The sequence below is a fragment of the Vicia villosa genome, unplaced genomic scaffold (assembly GCF_029867415.1).
Source record: "Vicia villosa cultivar HV-30 ecotype Madison, WI unplaced genomic scaffold, Vvil1.0 ctg.000192F_1_1_3_1, whole genome shotgun sequence".
Taxonomy (NCBI): Eukaryota; Viridiplantae; Streptophyta; class Magnoliopsida; order Fabales; family Fabaceae; genus Vicia; species Vicia villosa.
In genome coordinates, this window is record NW_026705062.1 from 234,405 (window position 1) to 243,589 (window position 9,185).

Sequence of the window (9,185 nt, forward strand, 5' to 3'; positions counted from 1 at the left end):
ACACCTTCCATATGGTTCATTGAAGCTGTCCAGATCAAGCAACAACATCTGTAACACCTCCTTCGCAAAATTCAATCTCCAGCTTGGCCGTTTTTGAGGTAAGTGTTCATGAACTTCAAACTCTATCATACATGCATCATAAATGCAAAACTGAGTTACCATCTTGTTTCTGCACCATCACTGAATAATAACCCTCAATCAATTGCATCATATCATGATCATACACGATTTCACAAAGATTTTTCATATTAGGGTTCTTCGTGTTCATCAGAGGATTAATCATCTTAGAGCAAAAATAAATGAAATTAAAGGTCATCATCATGTTCCTCGTCCAAAACCGAGTGAGATAGACCCTTTGATCGATCAAAACAACACAGTTTTGAAGAATTTTGAAAATCAGTTAGGGTTGTGTTCTTGGCGCCAGATTTGGTTTGGGAAATTCAAATTCTTGATTTAAAATATATTTTATCAAACGCGTATGTTTAACAAGCCACAAGCGTGGCTCAGTTGGTTCATGTTTTGGCTGGTGAGAGAGAGGGCGTGAGTTCAAGCCCTAGTGGAGACAAAACCAATTTTTTGCAACCTATTTTCTTTCTTTTTTTAACAAACTTCACCAATTAATTTAACCAATCAAAATTCATTATTTTCACTTCATTTTTTTTACACTCTTTATTTAATATACATATTTTGATAATATTAAAAAAAATCACAAAAAAAGATTCATTTAATATATTTTTAATTGAGTTTAAAATGACATGTTTTAAATGTTTTAATACTTTTTAAATATTGTTTTTTCACTTGATTTTTCAAACTTAATCACTTATAAATATTTTTTGAGCAAACCCTAATCATCTAAGTGTTAATTGAGGATAACCTTTTTGTTTATTTTGATTAATTTGATTCCTTTCAAAATTCAAATCGTTTTAAAACAAGCGATCGCGATTCTTTTCAAAAACGATAAACCATTTCTTTTTGATTCTCAAAGGAAACTATTGATTAAATCTTTTTTATTGATCAATTGATTTTCAAAATGAAGTGGGGCCTCTCGAATATTAGAGAGTGTAAGTCCCATTTCTTTTCTTTTTGTACAGTTTTCGAAACAATAAAATTTCTTAACAAAATCTTTTCAAAACAATTTTCAAATCATTTTCAAAACAACGAAACTCCAAAGAAACAAAACTTTTCAATATACCATGGGCCTCCACGTAGGTATAAGTCCCAAGCCCCTTTTGTACATACCCATTCCAGTACATGAAATTAGGTATTTCATTGTACGCCTTTTGTACATACCCATTCCAGTACATGAAATTAGGTATTTCATTGTACGCCTTTTGTACATATCTCAATCAATTTGTTTTTAACCTTGAATAACAAACCAAAAATGAAGGTTTCTTTAAATCTTCCCAAAAATACCATGGGCCTCCATGTAGGTATAAGTCCCAAGCCCCTTTGTAAATACCTGTTTACATAGCTTTGAATAAACTCAAGTGGACTTCTCCCCGAGTATAAGTCCCGAGCCCTGTGTATACAAATGGATCATGCTCACAGGTATATTTCCTTCATAAACTCCATTATATACACACACTTTGTCATATATGTATAACTGTCCATATTTGTTCATGTACTTGTTCATGTTTGTTCGTACTTGTTCATACTTGTGATTGTGTTATATGCTTATTCAACTTAGTACAACACTAGGTTCCCCATAGCCTCCTATTGGGCTTCGTGCAAAGAATCTCCCTAGTTTAGGTTAGGACATAGAGTATGGTTTCCCGGTGAAATCGCTCTAAGAGCTCAAACCAACTATACCATGCCTCCCCTTGGGCTTTGTACAAACGAGTGTCCCTCCCATAGCCTCCTCTTGGGCTTACAATGCAAGGACCCTGGATTGTCCCTCCCATAGCCTCCTCTTGGGCTTACAATGCAAGGACCCTCGGATAGCCTCCTCTTGGGCTTCGTACAAGGACCCACGGGCTTCTTATAAGCATCCCCAATATCCAAACAAATACCCTAGGAGATTAGACATTTATCATCTCTATGATAGGAGTATCTCATCTATATCATCACAAACAATCAAACAATCAATCAATCAATCAATCAAACTTTTTTGCCACAAGGCTGGCTAATCAATCAAACTGTTTTACCACCGTACTGGATGATTAATCAAAGTTTTTGTCACAAGGCTGACTTCATTGAAACTTTTGCCACAAGGCTGGCTGATTAATCAAAACTTTTTGTCACAAGGCTGACTTCATTGAAAGTTTTTTGCCACAAGGCTGGTTAAACAAACAAAAACATCTTTATCATTCTAAGCACCCTAAGTGGCATGGCCCCGGGCTTATAATGAAAAGATTTTCAAACAAAAATCAAACAGATGTATGTGATGATATAGATTAGATACATCGAACATTTAGATGACATTTGTCTCTTTTCCTTTGCTTCCACTAGCATAAGTGGGAACTACGATTGCTCTGACTTTCTCAACATCCCTTTGAGAATACGTAGGCACAAGGTCGTATCCTTGGCGAGCAAAACTTCTCTCTCAAACCACTCAAACCTTAGCACCCGTAGACCCCGAGCTACAGATGCTCTGATTCCCTCTAGGGGATATGTATGCAGAGGATCGCGATGATCTTTGCGAGCATAATCAAACAAACACCTTAGGTCCCACCTCTTTCTCACAAGAACCTCCACCATAACAAGAATGGAATAAACAAAACAAAGAAACCTATAGAGTACTATAGATACGTTGGGTGCTAATACCTTCCCTTCGTATAACCAACCCTCTTACCCGGAATCTCTCCCCCACTTTTTAGGTTATTGCAGCTTTTTTCCTTTTCCTCTTTTGGAAACAATAAAAAGTTTGGTCCGTACAAAAGAAAAATCATTTTTTTGAGCACTCGAGCCCAAAGAAGGCATCAGGTGTCTCATCCCGAAAAAGGACAAACGATTTTTCCCCGCGACAGAAAAATGGCGACTTCACTGGGGACCATCTTTTTATTGTTTCCAAAGAAAGGGTTATTTCTATTTGTTTTGTTTTTATTTTATTCTTGTTACATGTGTGGTTCTTTGGTTCTGTTACTTGTGTGATTCTGTTACAAGTGATACATTATGGACAAATCCTAACCCGGATTAAGAACACATAAGAATTAGGTGGAGGGTATAGTCATGTATGGCATACAAGGAGTTAGTCCTTAAAAAGTCAGCATGAGAATCCTTCCGCTCAGTGGAGGTTCCTTGTTTGTAGTATATGTTTAGCAAGTTCAGTTGCGAAGACATTATTGCTTTCATTGAACTGTAGAAGCTGAGTTGGCTGTAGAACCCCAACCCATCCTGGCCTTATTAGGACGTGGTGCAGAAACGATCCAGGTGAAGACTTGGATAGTTGTCATGCGGAGAACCACACTCAGACGAGTTTTTCTTGAGAATATTTCTAGCTCACAAGTTCAATTGTGCAAGCCGGTAATATCCGAAAGAAAAATGTAGACTCTGACGTATCAGTAGAACATGTTTTGCAGGTGATAAACCCTAGTACTATCCCATGTTTGGTTCTCTGACCTCATGCTCGTGACGCTGGACCGTTGAACTTGTGTGTACTATTACCATGTTTGTAGTACCATGTTTGCGTTACCATGTTTGAACTACCATGTTTGCTTTACCATGTTTGAATATGTGGCATTCATGCATCCATGCATTCATAAAAAATCCATCTTTTCCCATAAAAGCATGATTTTTCCAAAAAAATTTTAGAGAATTTTCTTTGCAAACATTATAGGATTAAGTTATGGAGTGGGTAAAAAGGCATACCAAAAAGTACGATTTCAAAATGCCTAATGTGGAAAGGCTGAAAGAGTTAGCATCTTCTGTACAAGATCCTTCTGATTTTAGGAAAAGCCATGGAAAGCTTTTGCCTATCTTGAACACTCATGTTGATGAAGGACTTCTCAAAACTCTGGTTCAGTTTTATGATCCCGTCTACCGGTGTTTTACCTTTCCAGACTATCAGTTGGTACCAACCTTGGAAGAATATGCCGATCTTTTGGGTATTCCTGTATCTGACAAAATACCTTTCAATGGTTTGGAAGCCATTCCTAAGTCACCAGTCATTGCAGCAAGTATCCACTTGAAGAAATCTGAAATAGAAAGTAATTGGACTACTAAAGGAAACTTTCCGGGTTTAACTTCGCAGTTTCTAATAAAGAAAGCCTTTGATTTCATTGACACTGGTAGCATGATAGCTTTTGAAGCTGTACTAGCCTTGCTCATCTATGGGTTGGTTCTGTTTCCCAACGTCAACGACTTTGTTGATATCAACCCCATAAAGATCTTTCTGATTGGAAATCCCGTTCCGACTTTGCTTGGTGACATGTATTTCTCTGTCCATCATAGGAATCGCCAAGGCGGTGGAATCATTGTATGTTGTGCACCTCTTTTGTACAAATGGATTGTTTCACACTTACCTAAGTCTCCTACTTTCACGGAAAACCGAGAAGGCTTACGTTGGCCTCGAAGACTTATGTCACTTACTAATAATGATATTCATTGGTATACCTTGGCTCGCTGTGGTACAGAAACCATTGATAGTTGTGGAGAGTTCGCCAACGTACCTCTCATTGGCACACAAGGAGGAATTAACTATAATCCGGTCCTAGCCCGACGACAACTCGGGTATGCAAATTCAGTTAAACCAATGGGTCTCGCAGTGGAATGCTACTTTTACCGAGAAGGGGAGGATCCTCAAAGGTTGAAGACAAGAATGGTGAGAGCTTGGTACGACGTCCGAAGAAAAGAAAAAGGTGGGGAATGAAACTGCATTGCTACGAACGCCTACACCAGCTGGGTGAAGAAAAGAGCAAAGGAGTTTCAAATGCCTTATGATTATGAAAAACCCATGTTCCCTGTGGTGTCTCAACTACCCAACATTCCCATTGACACTACGGAAGAATACCAAGAGATTTTAGCCAAGATGAGGTCAGAAAAAGACGCTTGGGAAGAAAAGTTTCGTAAAACTGAGGAGGAAAATAGAAAGTTGAAGAAAAGAGTGAAAGATCACGAAGAAACTCTTTATTATCAAGATGGTTGGCTCATGAGTAAAGATGAGAAGATTCGTCAGAAAGATGCTGCAATCAGAAGATACATCAAAGAAAGCAAGAGAAATCTTGAAGGTTCAACAAGCAACGCTCCAATGCCTGGCGACTGGAAGAATGTGGTTGACAAGCTGAGGGCTGAAAAGGCCAAGTTGAAAGCTTACTATGGGAAGGAAATCATGAAGCTCAAACTGCACAACGCATTTGGTTCCTCGTCCGATGAGGATGCTTAGGATTTGTTTAGATTTTCATTTATCATTTGCTTTTGTAAGGAGCTACGCTCCAATGTTGTAACATTTTCCCATTATTTCAATAAAAGAATAGTTTGTGTTCAAATGTTTGCAAGGAAATAATCTTTAAAATGTTTGGAAAAAATCATAAATTTCTTTTTGCATACATCATTCTGCATATCGAGTCTGTTGTATAGAGTCTCATCTTTTGGATATTTCTCCAATAGATCGTCAAGCTGTCGCGTCTCAAAGTTTCTCGACCGCGTTCGCAATTAGATCACAGATACAATACTCGTTCAAGCAGAAGAAGAGTAATGGAACACTCTGAACAAGAGAATATTGAGCTCCGAGGTACAGTGACCACCCTTCAGGAAAAGTTGGAAAGTCTCACTACTCTGGTTGACTCCTTGATGGCCGCACAGAATCAGCCGCCACCACCCAACAGTCAAGCGACGGTAACATCTGAAGTCACTACTCCAGTTTCTACAGTTGCATTCGGTATTCCATCTTTCTCTATGCCAGAAGGTTGGGGCCCGCCTTTCAGCTTTGGTACAGGTTTCCGTCATAATTTCTCTGGGGTTCAAACAGCTACAACTGAAGCGCCTGCTGCACAAGGTTCGGCGTTTATTCCACATTCAGGGGTAACTTTTTCCCAAATCACTATGGCACTTTCTCAACCCACTATGACAGTTCCGACCCCTACGGTTCACACTGTTCCTTATGATGGCAATGAGATTTATCATGATCAAGGTGATAGCACAAATCAGCGTAACCTTGTGGAAGATCTCCAAGAACAGTTCAACAAGATTCAACTGGAAGTCAAAGCTATTCGTGGCAAAGATTTGTTTGGAAAGAATGCCCAGGAGCTATGTTTGGTTCCCAGTGTACAAATACCAGCTAAATTCAAGGTCCCAGACTTTGAGAAGTACAAAGGTAGTTCTTGTCCACAAAGTCATCTCGTGATGTATGCCAGAAAGATGTCTACTTATGCAGATAATCATCAGTTGCTTATCCATTACTTTCAAGACAGTTTGACTGGTGCCGCATTGAAGTGGTACACAGGCTTGGATAGCACTAATATTCGAACATTCAATGACCTAGGAGAGGCCTTTGTCCGACAATACAAGTATAACTCGGATATGGCTCCGGACAGAGATCAGCTTCGATCCATGGCTCAGAAAGACCATGAAGCTTTCAAAGAGTATGCCCAACGATGGAGAGAAACTGCTGCTCAGATTAATCCACCATTAAAAGAGAAAGAGATGACAAAGATCTTCTTGAATACTCTCAGTCCGTTTTATTATGAACGCATGATTGCTAGTGCCCCAAGTGATTTCACCGAAATGGTAAACATGGGGATGCGTCTAGAAGAAGGAGTCCGAACCGGACGTCTGACTAAAGAAGGTGGATCTTCGAGTGGAACCAAAAAGTTCGGAAGTGGTTTCCCAAAGAAGAAGGAACAAAGTGTTGACATGGTATCCCAAGGGAGGCCAAGAGGAAACGTCAATCGTCGACAACAGATTGCTGCTATTGCGCCAGTCGTTAATACAGCACCAAATCCGGGATTTACCCCGCAGTTTCAACAACAACAGCCTCGACAACAGGCTCAGCAGTTCAACAATAATTAGAATCGTGTGCAAAGAGATCCACAGTTCGATCCGATTCCAATGACCTACACAAAATTGTACCCTGCGCTGGTTGAAAAAGGTCTCGTTCAAACTAGAGCACCACCACCAGTACCTGAGAAACTCCCATGGTGGTACAAAGCAGAGGTCTCATGCCCTTATCATCAAGGAGCACCTGGACATGATCTTGAGCATTGCATAGCCTTGAAATATGAAGTTCAGAGGTTGGTTAAATCTAATCTCCTCTCGTTCAGAAATTTGAATCCAAATGTGCAAGCAAATCCACTGCCCAATCATGGAGGGCATGTTGTAAACATGGTGTACGGATGTCCTGGTCCATACCGGGTCTATAATATCAATTACTCAAGAGCCGATTTGGTACAAATGCACGCTACTCTCTGTCGAGGGCAGAATTTTCGCCAACATCAATACGGTTCCTGTAGAATATGTTGTGTGGATCCTCACGGGTGTTCGATTGTGAGAAGAGATCTCCAAGTTTTGCTAGATAATGGTGTCATACCCCAAATTTGTCCTGCCCTTTATTCCTAACTGGCTTAGGCTTTACACATTCATGTACATACTCCATTAGGGCATTAACATGGATCATGCATCATTAACTAAAATAACAAAGCATGGGATCAATGATTTTGAAACGTTACGGTTTCATAAGGGTTTGAGGTGTACAGATCAAATAGCTCTGATTCATCTAGTTCTCCTTGGAGCATTGGAATGTGAAAACAGGGTTTGGATCCATGGTTATTGTGCTACAAGGCTATTTCCACCAAGATCAAACAGTTAGGGTTTATTTCCCTGTGGTTATCAAGAGATTAGAGCCTCTTAGATATGGTGTCTGAGATGGGTGTTCTAATTGAAGTTAAATGGGTTTCACGTTAAGAGGATTTTGGCTTTTATCATCAAGAAACATAAATTGTTGAGGGATGCGTGTTGGAAGCATGTTGGAATACGGATAGAAAATTTGAATGAGATAGTTTGAAAAATGGACATGATTAAGGTGCTTAAAAACCAATTTCTTTGGCATTGATTTGTTGTAACTGGAAATTATCCAAGAGTTTTACAAGAGTTATTCATGTAAAAGGAATGCATTCAAGAGCTTCAAATCCATTCAAATTCCCAGGCAGTTTCCCACCACTTTTTTCTAATCATCTAATGTCATCTCTCATATAGTCACCCATTCAAGTTCAAGAGATAATATCACATTATTACAAATCCTATACCAAAAGTCATTACAAGTCTTACTCATTACAAGTACATCATAAAGAGAAATTACAAAAAAAGAGATACATTTTATTTGCAATCAAGTTACAATTCCATTACAAAGGTCTTTAAGCCAATCAAAAGGGCTACTGTTTCTAAGTCTTCGACTTCGCCACCTCACATCACAACATGAATGCCTCGGAGACAAATAATGATCAAAGCTATGTTAGTAACTCCAATGTTCAAGAGAAAGATAAGTGGCCCTCTATTGAGAATCAATCAACAGTCTCTAACCATTAATCCTACAAAACAGAAGCGAAGAAAAATAAACTTCAGCCCTGCAGCATACCAAAACACCTTTGCATCAGTTCAGAAAAAAGAAAGAAATTAAACCCGGTAGCATACGCAAATACAAGCCAACACTACATGCACACAGTCAACATTCAAACTGGGTCCATTTGATACTACAGCATAATTTCAGAGAAGAAATAAAAGAAGAAGCACTTGACAAGTAACTGCTGAGGATCTTGCACTTGGCCTGTTGCTAACAGCATCCCGCAAAACATTCAACAAAACCAGTTCAGTCCCCATACATTCAATCCAAACCCATCAATGAAAAACCAAGATTCAGCCCCTGCATAAATCAAACCATAAAAATCCTACATACAAAAATCACTAACAGCAAACAGTCAAACAATGCATTCTATCAAAGTCCCTGCATATACAACAACCACCAATAGGCTGCCAATTCTAAACAGTCCCATTCCTTTAACCATCTAACAAAAAACCAAAACAGTTACAAAAGCCCTGACTTTCCCCACTGAATAAAAAATCCTAACTGTCTCTAACCGACTAACCGAACATATAACAGAATTTCAAACATATCTATAACTAACAGTGGCATAACCAATTGTTAACAAACCTCAAACAGAAAACTTACCATTTCCAAAAGTCAGTTACAAATCCACTAACCACCCAATAGAAAAATCAATTGCATACCTTAACGACCTAACTAACTAACCTACCAT